Genomic DNA, 16,215 nt, shown 5'->3' with positions numbered 1-16,215 from the left:
AGCCTAACTGACTGAGCCACCCAGGCGCCCCTGGATCATACTTTAAAGAGACATTTAAAACACTGAAATATGACAGGCTATCTGGAATAAGCATAAGACTTTGACAAGTGACTATTTTAAGAGATGTTGTCATTGTTCTATAATCGCTTCTACACATGGTCATGTGGCTCATGCAGTTAGGGAACATGAAATCTTGACAGAATGACGTGACAAGCTAAGGGACAAAATACAGTGTTAATTGTTAAGTGTCCGAAGGGCACTAGAGGCAAACACGGGTGAAGAAGAAGCTTCATAGAGGAGCATCAATACATATCATCATCTTCATTAAGAGCCACGGTTTACAGATGGCCAACAGGTATCTGAAAAGGTACTCAACCTCAGTCATCATCAGGGAAATCCAAGTCAAAACCACAATGAGATATCACCCCACACCTGTTAGAATAGCTGTTATTAAAAAGACAAGAAATAACAAGGCTTGGTAAGGATGTGGAAGAAAGAGAACCCTCATGCACTGTTGGTGGGAAATGTGAAGCAGTGCGACCACTGTGGAAAACAGTATTGAGGTCCCTGAAAAAAATAAGAATAAAACTGCCATATGATCTAGCAATTCCACATTTATCCGAAGAAAATGAAAACACTAACTCGAAAAGAAGTATACACCCCATGTTCATTGAAGCACTATTTATAATAGCCAAGCTACTGAAACAACTCATGTTCACCAATAGATGAATGAATAAAGGGAAAACACACACACACACACACACACACACACACACACACACACAGAGGAATATTATTCAGACATAAAAAAAAGAGAAGTCCTGACATTTGCGCAACATGGATGAAGCTTGATGGCATTATGCTAAGTGAAATAAGCCAGACAAGAAAAACAAATACGGGGGGCACCTGGGTGGCTCAGTGGGTTAAGCGGCCAACTTTGGCTCAGGTCATGATCTCATGGTCCGTGGGTTCAAGCCCTGTGTCAGGCTCTGTGCTGACGGCTCAGAGCCTGGAGCCTCCTTCAGATTCTCTGTCTCCCTCTTTCTCTGCCCCTCCCCTGTTCATGCTCTGTCTCTCTCAAAAAAATAAATAAACATTAACAAAAAGATTTTTAAAAAATGATTAATTGTTTAAGGAGAGTCAAGAAAAATGATTTAAAGTTGAACAGGGATCAAAATGTAGCACTCCAAATGGAGTGCTCAGTTGCACACAGGATGTTGGTCACCCTGTTCCTGGTCAAAGGGGATTACAAAATTTATTTCAGTTTTTAGGTGTTGAGGGATTTGACATTGACAATAATGTTTCATCTCTTATGACCACGATGAATGACTTGAACGCAGGTGTGAAGCCAAGGAAGAAATGAGAGGGTGAGCAGAAGTATAAGAGCAAAGTGCGTACGACGAACACGGTGAGAGGGTTACAGAATGAAGCCTGGTTAGTCTGGAGGGCAGTGTGTTCTATTGGGTGTATGGGTGCTATTCACAAATTGCATTTGTCGACTGGAGCTTCTTCAGAGCAGAATGGAGGTAGCACCTGTGTAAACGGGTTCTTTGGAGAACAGTCACCATCTTTTTTCTCAGATTCCATCACGGGCTGTGGAAAGGTAGGGTGATACAGAGGAAGATGTTGTAAACTTAGTCCTGTTGAAGGGAAAGGTAACATCATAGAAGACCTATACCAGATGGAGATGATGAACGAGGGTCAAGAGAAAAGGGAAGCGGGGGGCACCTGGGTGGCTCAGTCGCTTAAGCGTCAGACTCTTGTTTCAGCTCAGGTCATGATCTTACAGTTCATGGGATCGAACCCTGCATTGGGCTCTGTGCAGGCAATACAGAGACTGTTTGGGATTCTCCATCTCCCTCCCTGTCTCTCTCTGCCCCTTCCCTGCTCCTGCATGCTCTCTCTCTCAAAATAAATAACCTTAAAAATACTTTATTTTAAAAAAGAGAAAAGGAAGGGAAGAGAGACAAGGGCATGACAAAATGGGAAGGAGGAGGAGTAAACAGATGAGGAAGAGAGGGTGGGGCAAGAGATGGGAAAGAGGAGAAAGAGTGGGTTTTTCATCTGCCGGCCTTAGTGGTTTCTGGGTAAATTGATTGAAAGGTTCAGGGCTGAGGATGATTGGTAGGTATGTTTGTTAAATGATTCCCTTCATGTTTCTCTATGTTTGCAATATTTCATTTAATGAAAAGGTAAAATATTAGCTCAAGAAAATTGTTCCGTGGGTGATTCAAACTCCGATATCTCCACTAATAAAACTTAGCAGGTGTTAACATTTCTCAATATTTACTCCAGATCTGTTTTCTTTTCAAAGAAAGCATGTGTTATACAAGGTGACTTGACCTCTCCTCTGAGCTCCAAACTCACCTGCAAATTGGATAGCTCCACGTGAAGGTCTCATAGACACCTCGGACTAACTATATTCACAACTCAACTCGTTACCTTCACCCCCAAATCTGCTTTTCTTGCATTATTCCCTTTATTAAATAAGGAGGCCATCGTCAATGCTACTGGTCCATAAGCTTGTTTCATACACTTTACCTGTCCTGCCATCGCTTTGCTCGTGAATGCACAGGCTGGTACATCCATCCTCCCATTTGCCCTTTTGCAAATGGGTCTTTACAACCTATAGAAAAAATTTAGGCGTCCAACCTTAAGCAGATAATGGGGTATCACTGTAGATGCAACAACCAGACACATGTTGTTCTCCAAAGCCTTGTTGTCTTTGTACATATCGCGAAGTGTATTGTGAAGTGTATTTCAGGCAGCATCTTGCCTGGAGCAAGGATCTTCGCACCTTTTTCTGATACTTTGGGACTTTACTTTTTCAGAGAAAAAGGCAGGAATACAAAACTGGTCGGTCTCCATTATCTTCAAGTCCAGAAAGAAGACTTAGCCCCAGGGTCGTATCATCACATTGTCATTTCGCATCCCTTCTGGGTCCTACTCAAGGAGAAATGATTTGACGATTGAGAGATGTTTCTAAGGTATATTTGTTTTTCTGTATGTATTGTGTTGAGCATGTGACTTCAACATTTTATTGCATGTGATTTCCTTTGCTTAGAATACTTTCCTTTCTTCAACCCTTTCCTCCTATATCAGATGTCCTTCTATTTAGATGTCTTCCCTGACTCTCCCCACTGCCCTTGACCCATTAGGGTTGGGAGTTCTTCTGTATGTGCCCATGGAGAATACTCCCCACCTTCCCATCAGAGTCCTTACAGTGCTGTACTGTAATTGCCTGCTTCTTTGTCTGTATCCCCCACTAGAAGACAGCCTCTGGGAGGGCAGAATCATGTGTGTTCTATTCGCCATTGATTTCCCAGGACATGCCAGAAGCTCTTGCACTTAGTAAGCACTCAGTGGATACTTGTGGACTGTATTAAGTCTTCTCAACAACTCTCAGATCTGTTCCTCTTTTTTTCTCCTCCATTTTACTACCTCTATTGCTGGCCAACCTTTCATCATGTCACATGTGGATTATGGCAAAACCTCCCCCCTCTCCTCCACCTCCCAGTCCTCATCCTTCCAAATCATCACATGCCCCAGTGACAGATTCTTATGCCCAGACTCTTTCATCCGCTTCCTTAAAAAGAGTTTGTGATGGTTTTCTCCTGCCTACCAGATTAAGTTCAAGGTCATTTCATCATTCCAAGACTTAATGTTCCAGGCTTACCTAAACATACAAACTCGGGTAACTTCTATCCCCAAATATAAACTCTTATCCCTAGACAGGCTGATTTCCTTGCTAATGTTTTATACGTGGTAATATTAGGGTCTTTGCTGTTTCCCCCAACTGCCTTCTCTTGTATCCCTTCTGTCTTTCCAAACCCTTCTCATCCTTCAAAGCTCAAGCCCAAACTCACTTCCATGAAGACTTCTTTCAGCCATTAGGACTCTTTGATTTGTTTCGAATTTCATAGGCAGCTTCCTCAATTCAATTTTAAGATGCTTGGAGTCAAGAATCGGGCCTTGGAATAGTGTAGCAGAACCTGCCCTATCACATTAGATTGATTGATGTGTTATTCTTAAGTCTGTGGACTGATATACCACAGAGGTAATCCTGGATATTAAGATATCAAAAAAAGTCATACAAGAATGGTTTGAGGTACTTAAATTTAAGTACTTTCAAGTTAAGTGTTATCTTGTTACCCAATTGGAAAAGTAGAAGTCCCACACACCTAACTCGATCCCAAGCAGCTATTTCTTAATGGAAACACAAGAATTGCCAAATGTGACATTTGTTGTGGGTCCCAAGTGTTGGGAGATGGGGGTGGAGATACCAGCCAGTGGTGTCATACAAACAGGGCTTGCTACAAATGCCCCCCACCCTCTACCACTAAGGAAATGGAGGATGGGCCTTGTTTGATGCTGGCAGGGCGAAAAGAATCACGGTTCCCGCCCCCTGGGCTCGCTTGAACTCAGTAGGGGCGAGGGAGGAACACACACAAAACTAGAACACAAACAACGTGTTAGGTGGAATCGGCCTATGGAAAAATAAACTACAGAATATTCCAAGGTCTTGGCCTGGGATACTAACACAAAAATGGAAAGTCAGGAGGAAAAGAAGCCATTGTGAGGAACAATGATGCAAAATTTGGTTTTGAGCCCATTCGAGGATAAGGCGTTTAAGTAGAAATGGCCGTAGGTCAGCTACGAGTGGCCTTGGTGGGAATGTAATTGGGTGAGTTGGAAGCAGAGAGATAACAACCACTGAAGCAAGTGGATGAGTCGCCCGGAAGTTCTGAGTGCGTTTTCCTACATGCTATTTTTTCATTGTTAAACTGACATTAATAATACTTGATTTCCACTTCATATGAAGTTCTGAGAATTATTCTTAGATCTTGAAAGTGCTTTATTTCTCTTGTACTGATTGATCAAAGGAGCAGGACTTCATCTGGCTGCTGAATAGTTCCTGGGAGGGTTTGAGGCGGTGGGCGGGGCGGGGGGGGGTGGGGAGGTGTGTGTGTGCCAGGACCTGGCTTGCCCCTCCCCCCCAACACACTCGGGGTGCCCCGGCTGAAAGGAGATGGAGCCCTTCCTGACTGGGACCCCGCTGAGGGAGTACCCCTGGGGGTAGCGCAGCTGGGACAAGCCTGACATGATCCTGCAGGTGTACTTACCCAGCTGTTTTCCTTCAAACCACCAAACTGTGGAACACAGCATCCTGGAAACCTAATTAAGAAAGTTGAAATCAACTCCTATCAGCATCATAATGGTTTAGCTTAAGTGCCTTAATGCCTTGGTCTATTTATAGTGGAGTGCTTTTGTTTAAAATGCTTTTATAGAAAATGCTTCATATTTATATTTACATATGCTCTAGCTAGATAAAGCTGCCCTCGTTGTGAGCCTTTTCTGTATACTCCAGACGGTATTAGATGCTTTGCACACACACGCGCACACACACACACACACACACACACGCACGGCTGGCTTCGTAGGTGTGGACCTGTGTGGCCGCACAAGACCCTAGGCTCAGAGAGACCCCCGCTTGCCTTAATCTGCTACCAGCACCTTGAAATTCTGGATACTGTCTGAACTAGCCACCCCGCGTTTTCATTTTGCTCTGCATATTATATAACGGACTGGGTACCCACGCTATTTCCTGTAATCCTGACAACCACTCCACGTGATGGCATATTCAATACCATTTCATAGATAAAGAGACTGGGGCTCACAGAGTAAATTGCCAGTGTACCTGAGCTGGTCTTTCCACTCTGATCGGGGTGACTGCCAAGACTTTGTACTCAGTCTGTGCTTCCAAATGGGTATTCATCTGAGTGCTCTGGGAACCTGCCTCCATCAGATTCACCTGCAGAGCTTGGGTGTGTTCGGGTCTCTAGGAAGCAGGTTCTGTGGGTGGAGCCTGGGACTATGCATTTTAGTTCACTGCCCGGGTCATCCTTGCAAACACTCAAGTCTAAGAGCAAAAGCTCAAGGTGCCTGGGTGACTCAGTCGGTTAAACACCTAACTCTTGATTTTGGTTCAGGTCATGATATCACGGTTTGTGAGTTCAAGCCCCGCATTGGGATTCACACTGACAGTGCAGAGCTGCTTCAGATTCTCTCTCTCTCTTAAAAATAAGTAAACATTAAAATTTTTTTTTAAAAATGAAAGCTCTGCATCAGTGGCTGTCAACTCTTTTTGGTTCTGCCTGTGTAAGAAACACGTTTCAGGGCACCTGGGTGGCTCAGTCGGTTAAGCATCCAACTTTGGCTCAGGTTGTGATCTCACAGTTCATGGGTTCGAGTCGCGTCAGGCTCTGTGCTGACAGCTCAGAGCCTGGAGCCTGCTTCCGATTCTGTGTCTCCCTCTCTCTCTCTCTGACCCTCCCCTGCTTCTGTGCTGTCTCTCTCTCCCTCAAAATAAACATTTAAAAACATTTTTAATAAAAGAAGAAAGAAATATGTTTCATAGCAAGACCTGGTATACATACACGACAAAAGTATCATAAAATAGTATCTACCTTACTACAGGTGAGGCCCTGGTGATTATTTCATTCTCTTCCAATTTATTCTTTAATGCCCATTGTGATTCATCATATAGATCATGACTCATAATTTGTAAAACATAGTGTCTAGGTGAAGAGGGAATGTTAACTAAGGCTTGAATCTAACACTGTAAAAACTGAAGTAAAAAAAGATCTACTCTTCCACTTAGGATTGCTTAAATTAGAGGTTTTAAACCTTTCTTTACGCAACTCTTGAAAATCTGGTGGAAACAAAGGCCCCATTTTACAGGAAAATTCATGTATATGCATAGCTTCTCATAGCTTTTCAGGGAGTCTCTGGATCTCCATCTTCCTCGGACCGCAGATAAACAATCTTTAATTGTCACTCCTTGCAGCCTCCCATCATTACATCATCAGGGCTGAGCTTGAAGTTTCAGCGATTTATTTCCTTTAGGTCTTAAAGTCATAAAGATTGATACCCATTGGCTGTTCTTTATTTTCTAGTTATCTGATATCACAGGAATGCAGTTATTAGAGAAAAAATGTTGCCAAGGAATAAGGATGGCTGACTGGAAACATTTTTTTTGAGGAAGCAGTGGTCATTACCATGGTGCAGAGGTCACCAAAAACAAAAACAAAAGCAAACAAACAAAACCAAAGGGTGAGGAGAAGAAAGGACCTCTACAGTCCCTCACTCAGTTGGGCCCCACTGGCTCTGGATCAAGAACTGGGACATGCAGACAAGAACTGGGACAAGACCTGGGATCTAGCATCTTTCTTGGGTGTTCTTGACTGACTAAGCATAACCACGTCACATCTCGGGAGTCTCTGAGATAGCCTGGGATCGGTGGGAGACTTTGGAGCTGTTTGGGCAAGACTAGAATATTTTGCTTTTTTTTTTTAATGTTTATTTACTTATTTTGAGAGAGAATACAAGCCAGGGAGGAGCAGAGAGAGAGAGAGAGGGAGAGAAAGAATCCCAAGCACGCTCCACGCGGTCAGCCCAGAGCCTGACTTGGGGATCAATGCCACAAACGTGAGATCATGACCTGAGCCCAAATCGAGAGCCCGACGCTTAACCACTGAGCCACCCGGGCACGCCTAATTCGCTTTCTGCACAGGAAAGCTATGCCCGTTCCCAGTGATTGAGGAACTGGTCAGATGCACCTTGGGACTTGAAATGGAGAAAAAGTCTGGGAAGATGCGGTCCCTAAAACTCCAACATTAGCTGCAGATGCCTCCATGTGGAGTCGTGCTGTCGATGTCAAGAATAGTTTTTGGGTGGGCACAGGAAGGAATGATGGAAGGAAAGCTTGAGGAAAGTGCTTTCTGGTAGTGCTGCCCCAAGTGTGGTCCTTTGGCACACTTCTACCGAACCCAAACTGGTTTTTGTCCTTTGCTGATGTGCTGACAGTGTGCAGGAACACGCACAATTTGACAGAGTGATTTTATGTCCATGGAATCTAAGAATACATTTAACCTTTTGTACGCCTACAGTTAAAATTTTTAATTTGTCAATACGTTCACTTTTGCTTTATTTTAGAAAAGTGTCAGTTTTTGACATCTGAAATTTTGGGGAAGGAAACCTGCCAACATACACATGTTAGGAAGCGTAGGAGGGTAATTCAAAGACCAGAACTAAGGCCCCTCCCTCAAAACTGGGCCACATATAAATGAATACAATTGTCAGTGACATTTGGGTTGCCATGTGAGAGGGCCGAGGGGAATGATCAGTGCCCTATTCTGAGGACTTTTCTTGTAACATCACAGAGGTTTTGTATTTCTACCATAACTAGGAGGGATTACTCTCATGCTTGTATTTAAATAAATATATTTATTTATATTTGTATTTCACAAGGACTTTGAACATGTTTTATAAGCATTTACTAGGAAATGAAAATGACAATCTCCGCTTAATAGGTAAAGAAACGGAGGCACAGAGAATAACCATAACCCAGACATGTTGAAACCGGGAATCGGCCCCAGGGTTCCAATCAGCCCCTCCTCCTGGTGTGGGTTAACGTCCAGATCCCCCACATCCTCCCCAGAGAAGATCCGGGGGGCGGGAGGAGTTGTATTCATTTATTGTTTATTGTTTAAAGCTCTCGCCATCACAAATAAGTGGGCTATAAAAATAACAGGAAGCAAAGCAAACCTATTTCTTCAGTAAAGCATTAAAGTATCTCACCAAAATGAGTTTCCACATGTCGGACTGCAAAATATGTTTTCAGTACGAAGAGCTGTGGTGTTGGGGTGCCTGGGTGGCTCAGTAGGCTCAGCGTCCGACTTCAGCACAGGTCAAGATCTCACGGTTTGTGAGTTCAAGTCCCACATGGGGCTCTGCGCTGACCGTGCAGAGCCTGCTTGGGATTATTGCTCTCTCCCTCCCTCTCTGACCCTCCCCTATTTGCATTCTCTCTCTCTCTCTCTCTCTCTCTCTCTCTCTTTCTCAAAATAAATAAATTTTAAGACAAGCAAATAGTTGTGGTATTATTTTGGGAAAGAATGTCAGAAAACACCCGATAATACATTTCAACTATAAATTAAAATTCTATTCCGCACTCAGGGAAATAGAAAGTTTGTGACTTTTCTTTTTTTGGGTCTGTAGACCCAAGGGAGTGAGGGCTGCTAGAATTCAGAGCAGCCCCAAGACAAGGAGAATTGAACAGTCCCTTTGGGAGAAAACTATTAAGGAACTGGAAAGAGCAAGCCGCAGTTCCCAGCATTATTTTAAAGCTGTCTCAGTAGAGGCTCACGGTTCTATTCGGGCACAGACCCCTTTCACATATAAGCACACGTAGTTGAGTCCTTAAATATTTTTGCACGGGAATGATGCTTTTGGATTGCTTAAAACCTTGTTGCTGTCAAGCAGACCTGCTTGTTGTCTCCTGTGCACGGAGTGCTCGTTCTGGCCTCCGTGCTTCTGTCATGACATTCTCCTCAGAGGCTGCCTGATTCCCTCCTCTTCACTTATGTTGATCCTCTTGTCTTTGAAAATGCAGCTTAAAGCTTTGCTCCCCCCAGAAAGCCTTTTTTTCTAATTGAGCCCGTGTCCCTCTGACCCACTTCGTTATGTCCTCATGATTCCAATAGGTGTGTTCTATGCTATATTTCCATTTTTCTTTACAGGTGCCGTTGGCTTTGAGGTGTGTGTGTGTGTGTGTGTGCACGTGTGTGTGCGTGTGTGTGTATGTGATCCTAGTACAAGGCTTAGTGTGTGAGGTTCACTTCCTGATTGCTGGTTGTTTTTGTTGCTATTGCTGTCGTGGTTGCTTAATAGAAATGGCCCACATTTACTCTTCTAAGATGGATACATGGTCATTAAAACCAATGCTGGCATTTAGGACGCTCCTTGTCTTTCACGAATTACTCACCTGCCTTAGGCAGATGGTTATGAGGTTAGTGAGGCTTGCATGGACTGAGGTCATTGCCTCCTCTCCCGGTGTTTCTGGAACGCAGGCACTAGTGAGAAGAAGGAATAGAAGGAGGAGGAAGAGGGTGGCACCATCAAAGATGAGACGAAGAAGGAGAAGAAATAATAAATAACATTATCAAGAGACAGCAATGATGCTTAGAGTTATGTTATGCATTCTGTGTGTATTAATTCACTTAATCCTCAGAACTGTGCAACAGGGACTAGCTACACTAACTGTGGTCCCCGGAGCAAGACCCCCTGTTGAAAATTATACATAATTTCAGGATGGTGAAAGCAGAGCGAGAAACCACGAGCAGGGCCCTTAGGCCACAGGGCACTGGGTGGCTGCGCCGATGTCCTGCCTCCAGGAAGGGCACTCCTATTCCCATTTTTGGGAATTTATTTCTTTTTGTCCAATTGACAAAGAGGACCAGAAGTGTCCTAAATCTTCTGAAGGTTGGCCCACCCTGCCCACCATTTCCTCAGTGCACCAAGTCTGGCATTTTCTCAAACTTCCACACATTTTAACTGCAAGTCTAGGAGGGTTTCTGCATGGGGTTTCTTTAAGTGTGCACTGACTGAGGACACAGTATCATTTCTTTTTTTTTTTTTAAGTTGATTTACTTATTTTGAGAAAGAGAGAGAGAAGAGAGAGCATGGAAGGGGCAGAGAGAGAGGGAGAGAGAGAGAATCCCTGGTCAGGGGCCAGATGCGGGGCTTGAACTCACGAACCGTGAGACCATGACTGTCATGACCCAAAGTCCAATGCTGAACCACCCAGGTGCTCCACACAGTGTCATTTCTAACTGTCATTTCAGTTGCTTAAGCAATCTGACCCCCGCCCAGTCCAAGAAAAACCCAATTCAATGCCTTCAACAGTATAATTAGCCCGCGAGTTCTCTCCCAGCCATCATCTGGGGCAGCTTTGTGCCATTTCTGCCCGGCGGTGTCCTCCCCTCCCCCATTACCCGTCCCTCACACACAGACACATAGCCTCCAGGCTCTAAGCCATATGTATCTTTTCATTATTCCTTTCCTAATTCTAGTTTGCCCTTGGTTTTAATTCTAAACTGATTTCATCCATATAAAAACATCAAACAAGCTACCTAATGTCGTTTGGCCTGGATCCCGCCTGTAGGGCCAGACCTGATTTTGTTTCACATTTATCGCAAATCAACTCACAACAGCTATTCACAATTTTTCTGTCCTCATCGCTCACCTCCGTGTCTCAGGAGCACTTACGTTCTCATAGTCGGAGAGCTGACTGGTCTTTAGGAAGGGTAAAATGGAACAGAACGAGAGATGGGCATATGGAAACCAGTGATCCCTGTGTAGACGTTCAGGCTGCACACGCAGGAGACCCACAAACCGAAGAAAGGAGGCCGGGGTTCGGGCCTGGAGGACCCACATCAGGTCTCCACATCAGGTTGTCACAAAATGCATGCTGCTAGGCAACCACTTCTCCGTTTGAGGCTTGGTTTCTTCTTTGGGGAATGATCTAGGAATATTTGTCTGCTTACCGGACTCCTAGTGTGGATTACAAGAGAAGAATGTAAGCAAAAGGCTTTAGAAAATACACATAAGCATAGTCTCCCTTTAGTTGAATTTACTTTTGCTTTATTTTTGTTGCGGTATAATTGGCATATAACCTTATAATGGCTTCAGGTATACAACGTCATCATTTGTTTTTGTATCTATTGGGAAATGACCACCACCGTAAGTCTACTTAACATTCATCGCACATAGTTACGAACTTTTTTCTCCTGTTGATGAGAACTCGGAAGATTTACTCTCTGGCAGCTTTCAGAGATGCAGTGCAGTATTATTAACCACAGTCACCATGCTGTACTCGACATCCCCATGACTTACTTATTTTATAACTGGAGGTTTGTACCTTTTGACTCCGCCCACTTTGCTGTTCTCCGCATCTATGAGCCTGGTTTTCGTGGCTTGGTTCTTGGGTTTTAGTTTTTTTGTTCCGTTTAGTTTTGTTTTAGGTCCTACACGTAAAGAAGATCATACAATATTTATCTTTCTTTTTTTTTTTTTAAAAAAAAATATGTTTTAGGGGCGCCTGGGTGGCTCCGTCGGTTGAGCGTCCAACTTCGGCCCAAGTCATAATCTCACAGTTTGTGAGTTCGAGCCCCACATCGGGCTCTGTGCTGACAGCTCAGAGCCTGGAGCCTGCTTCGGATTCTGTGTCCCCCTCTGTCTCTCTCCGCCCCTCCCCGACTCACACTTTGTCTCTCTCTCTCTCTCACAAATAAGCATTAAATAAATAAATAAATAAATATTTTTTAATGTTTATTTATTTTTGAGAGAGAGAGACAGAGTGTGAGCAGGGGAGGATGCTTAACTGACTGAGCCACTCAGGCACCCCTCATTTTCTTTAAATCTTAAATACCCAACTTCTTCCTGAAATCTCCTCTGGCCATTATAACTCACATTACGATTTCTCTTTCCCCAATGACCACAGCATAACTGTTAAGCCAACACAATAGGAATGAATCACGTACTCGCTTGTGTTGTGATTATGTTATTTCATCTGAGACTTTTATGTCCTTTCCAGATCCTAGCACGATGCTAATCAAATTGCAGTTTGGTTGACATAAATATTAATCCGCCCTTATATCTGTGTTGGGAGTGGAGAGAAGAAAAGTCTGATATGATAAAGGTCAGCCAGAATGTCAGCAGGTTTTTATGTGGGCACTAGGGAGTGACAAGACTATTATTATGTCCTCATCAGCCTGTCCCTACATCTCACTGCTGCCACACAGCTTGTTAGTGACATGTGTATCCTGGGTCACTTAGTCCTTGAAAAGGACACGGACTGGGACACAAAAAGGGCAGAACAGAGCCCCCTTGTACATCTACTCTGCAATTTCCTTATAGAGTTCGGGTTCCCAGTTTTACAATACGCCTCCCAAAAGATATTCGTTTCCCCTAGCATAAACTGTTATGAAAACATGCAAATAGCCGTATCTTTTTTCTTAATGAAATTTATTTTTGTGCTTTCCCCAAAGGTTTCCTCACGATTTCAGTGAGAACGACGTGAACGTAAGTATAAGGAGAGGAACTGTAGTGGTCCAGCTGCCTATTTAAGATGGGATATGGGGTGGGGTTTATGTAAGATAGGTAGACCGATGATAGCTAGATGATAAATGGATATTGTGTGTATAGAAGAGTGTTTTAATCTGTACCACGTACTGCATTAAATATACTTCAAAGATCATCCCATGCGGTGGATATGCTATTACTCTATCTTAGAGGTGGCGACATGGAATAATAGAGGCTAAGTAATTTGCTCAAGGGCAACATCTAGAAAGTCATAGTGTCAGCGTTTGAAAGCGGACAGTCTGGTTCCAGAGCCCGTGTTCTTGACCCTTAATGCTTCATGTTCTTTTGGATATAAAGACGAAGTTCAAGTCTACCACACTCTTTCTATAGTTTTACTTTATTAGCAGTAAAATATGTGAGAATGCCTGGAAAGTTCCTTTCTCAAGGATGTTGCATAGGAAATTTGGGCACCGGGGAGGACAGTGAGTAAACACTCTCTAGTATCTTCTCCAACCATAAAATTATCCTAAATGTTACTGCATAAGGAAACCAAGTTTCATTAGTATTTAACTTCATTTAAAAAATTTTTTTTTTTAATTTTCAAAGTTTATTTATTTTTTGGGAGAGAAAGAATGTGAGTGAGGGAGGTGCAGAGAGAGAGGGAGACAGAATCCAAAGCAAGCTCCAGGCTCTGAGCTATCAGCACAGAGCTGGACATGGGGCTTGAACACAGCTCAGGTGAGCTGTGAGATCATGACCTAAGCTGAAGTTGGATGCTTAACTGACTGGGCCACCCAGGTGACCCTTTTAGTATTTAACTTAAAAAAATTTTTTTAACGTTTCTATTCATTTTTGAGACAGAGAGAGACAGAGCATGAACGAGGGAGGGTCAGAGAGAGAGGGAGACACGCTTAACCGACTGAGCCACCCAGGCGCCCCAGTATTTAACTTTAAAACTGAGAGAAAGAGGGGTACCTGGGTGGCTCAGTCGGTTAGGCGACTGACTTTGGCTCAGGTTATGATCTCATGGTCTGTGGGTTCAATCCTCACATCGGGCTCTGTGCTGACAGCTCAGAACCTGGAGCCTGTTTCAGATTCTGTGTCTGCCCCTCCCCTGCTGGCACTCTCTCTTTCTAAAAAATAAATATTAAACAAATTTTTTAATTGTTAAAAAAATAAAATAAATAAAACAGAGAAAGATAAATATCCTTCTGGGATATATATACATATATATATATATGGAGAGAGGGAGAGAGAGAGAGTGCACAGGACAGGGGCAGAGGGAGAGGGAAAGAGGATCTCAAGCAGGTTCCACACTCAGCACAGGGCGCCCGACATGGGGCTTGATCCCATGACCCTGGGATCATGACCTGAGCCCATATCAAGAATCAGATGCTCAACCGACTGAGCCACCCAGGCACCCCTGGATTATTTTTTAAGTACTAAATAGTTAGAATTATATTCAAAATATCTGAAGAAATGGCAGGATGAAATCGGTATGTTCAGAAGAGTGTTTTAATCATATCTCTTCCACCCACACTTAACACCCTTACACACGAGTCTGTGCATCTAATTTCTCTTTCTCCTTCAAAACCTCTGCTCGAGGATGGTCTTCTCCAGGAATCCCTCTCTGACGTCTCCCACCTAGCCGGCCTCATCCATGTCCGTTCGCTATGTTCTTTTGTCACTGTCCTTGTCATCACTAATTTTCTTGTTAGTTTCTCTTGCTGAACTATATGGGTCTATGGGTCTTAGGGATTGTGACCCTGTCATCTTTGTATTGTTGTTTCTAGTGTAGTGCATGGTGCTGAAAAGGTACATGGTAATACACTAATAATGAATTAATAAGTAAACTATAACAACATAGAGCCTATATGTCTGAAAGAAGGACCTTGACCTTGCTGTAGACAGCTAGTGGCCGAAGCGGGCTCACGGGTTTCCAGCCTGTGCAAAAGCCCAGTACAATCAGAGAAATGCCCAGTTTGCAAACCCGTATGATTTTCGGGGGGTGGAAGACCGCAGGGAGCTCTTGTTCTCACCTGTCATGTCAAATACAAAAACAAACATCACCAGATTCCCAGGGTCCGCTGCTGTTGACAAGCGCTAGTGAACGATTCCTCTCCGAGTCTTCTTGTCTGCTTAAGGGGTCCAAGGTCAGAAAGGTTTGAGAGGGGAGGATGGCCTTGCCATTCCATGTGTCCTTGCATAAGGCTTTCCTGCATGTATTTTTTTAAAGAGAGATTTTAGTGTGAGGTCAGATCAGTGACCTTGCTGGGTGCAGAGCTCAAGTTTCTCCCCCCTCGGGCGCTACCATCGCACCAGCTGATTCTAACTCATCCCTCAAAAGGAGCTCCTCTAAAAGGCATTCAACGACCTGCTACACAGGTTGAAATGCCTTCCTCTTTGCTCTCAGGGCTCCAGGCAAGGCTCTATAATAGCGCGTATTCCCTGGGTCAGAGAGGGGCTGGCTGGCTCGCCTGTTTCCTCTCTGGGGCTGGCAGCCACAGAGAGACCAGTCCCACATCCCAGGGCCCGGTGCTCCGCTGCAGGCAGACCCACGTGGCATCACTTGTGTCTCTGTTTCTTCGGGGGAAGGGTGTGAGGGGAGAGGGAGTTGGAGTCCACATCCTTGTTCTAATGGTCTGTGCTCTGGATGAGGTCCCGGTGAGCCTGTCCCACTGCTACGGGCGGCAGAAAGATTTCAGGGTCCCTTCGCCGTGTCAAAATGAAGACTGACAACGAAGGCAGCCTAATTAAACTCTGAGAGCCTGGCCGCCTCCCAAAACCCCAAATGGGATTTCATTAGATGCCGCTGTCCCTCCTCCCTCCTGCACAAAGCCCTGGTCCCCTGCCCAGCCTACATTTGAGAAAACAGGCCTGCCCTGGACTGGGCGGCCATCTGAAGGCTGATGTTGTAAACATTCCGGGGGACTTCATGACACCTGGGGGGGGGGGGCTGAACTGCTGTCGATTTGAAGATGAGTCCAGCTGCTATCCTGGGATGAAGGATCACAGGGAGGAGACACAGAAACAACTATTATAGATTTTACCGGCAGTGGCTTTCGACAGACTGGAATCGAAACAATAATTGGTGAAGACGTCTTAGAGGTCACCAGTGACTAGGAGAAAGCTCCCCGGCTTTCTATGATAGCAGCCTCTGCCTGAGCACGATAATAACCTTGAGGAGGCTACCTTGCAAGATGAATTCATGTGGGGAGAAATCTGGGAACACCTCTAAATAGCAGCTTGCCACCTTTCAGGAACTGGGCGGTAATAAGAGTGAAGTCTTTC

General features: G+C 44.3%; 1 long non-coding RNA gene across 1 annotated transcript; it reads right to left on the bottom strand.

The window, feature by feature from the left end:
• Positions 1 to 9,830: 9,830 nt before the first annotated feature.
• Positions 9,831 to 12,496, bottom strand: LOC122236004. Its single transcript, XR_006214205.1, has 4 exons — positions 12,384 to 12,496; positions 11,762 to 11,867; positions 11,110 to 11,394; positions 9,831 to 9,914 (listed from the first exon to the last, which is right to left on the bottom strand). It is a non-coding gene; the product is annotated as an uncharacterized LOC122236004 (long non-coding RNA).
• Positions 12,497 to 16,215: the final 3,719 nt, after the last annotated feature.

This window comes from Panthera tigris, chromosome F3 (genome assembly GCF_018350195.1).
Source record: "Panthera tigris isolate Pti1 chromosome F3, P.tigris_Pti1_mat1.1, whole genome shotgun sequence".
NCBI lineage: Eukaryota > Metazoa > Chordata > Mammalia > Carnivora > Felidae > Panthera > Panthera tigris.
The sequence above is the reverse complement of the archived record's forward strand: the minus strand, read 5'-3'. Positions and strand labels throughout refer to the sequence as shown.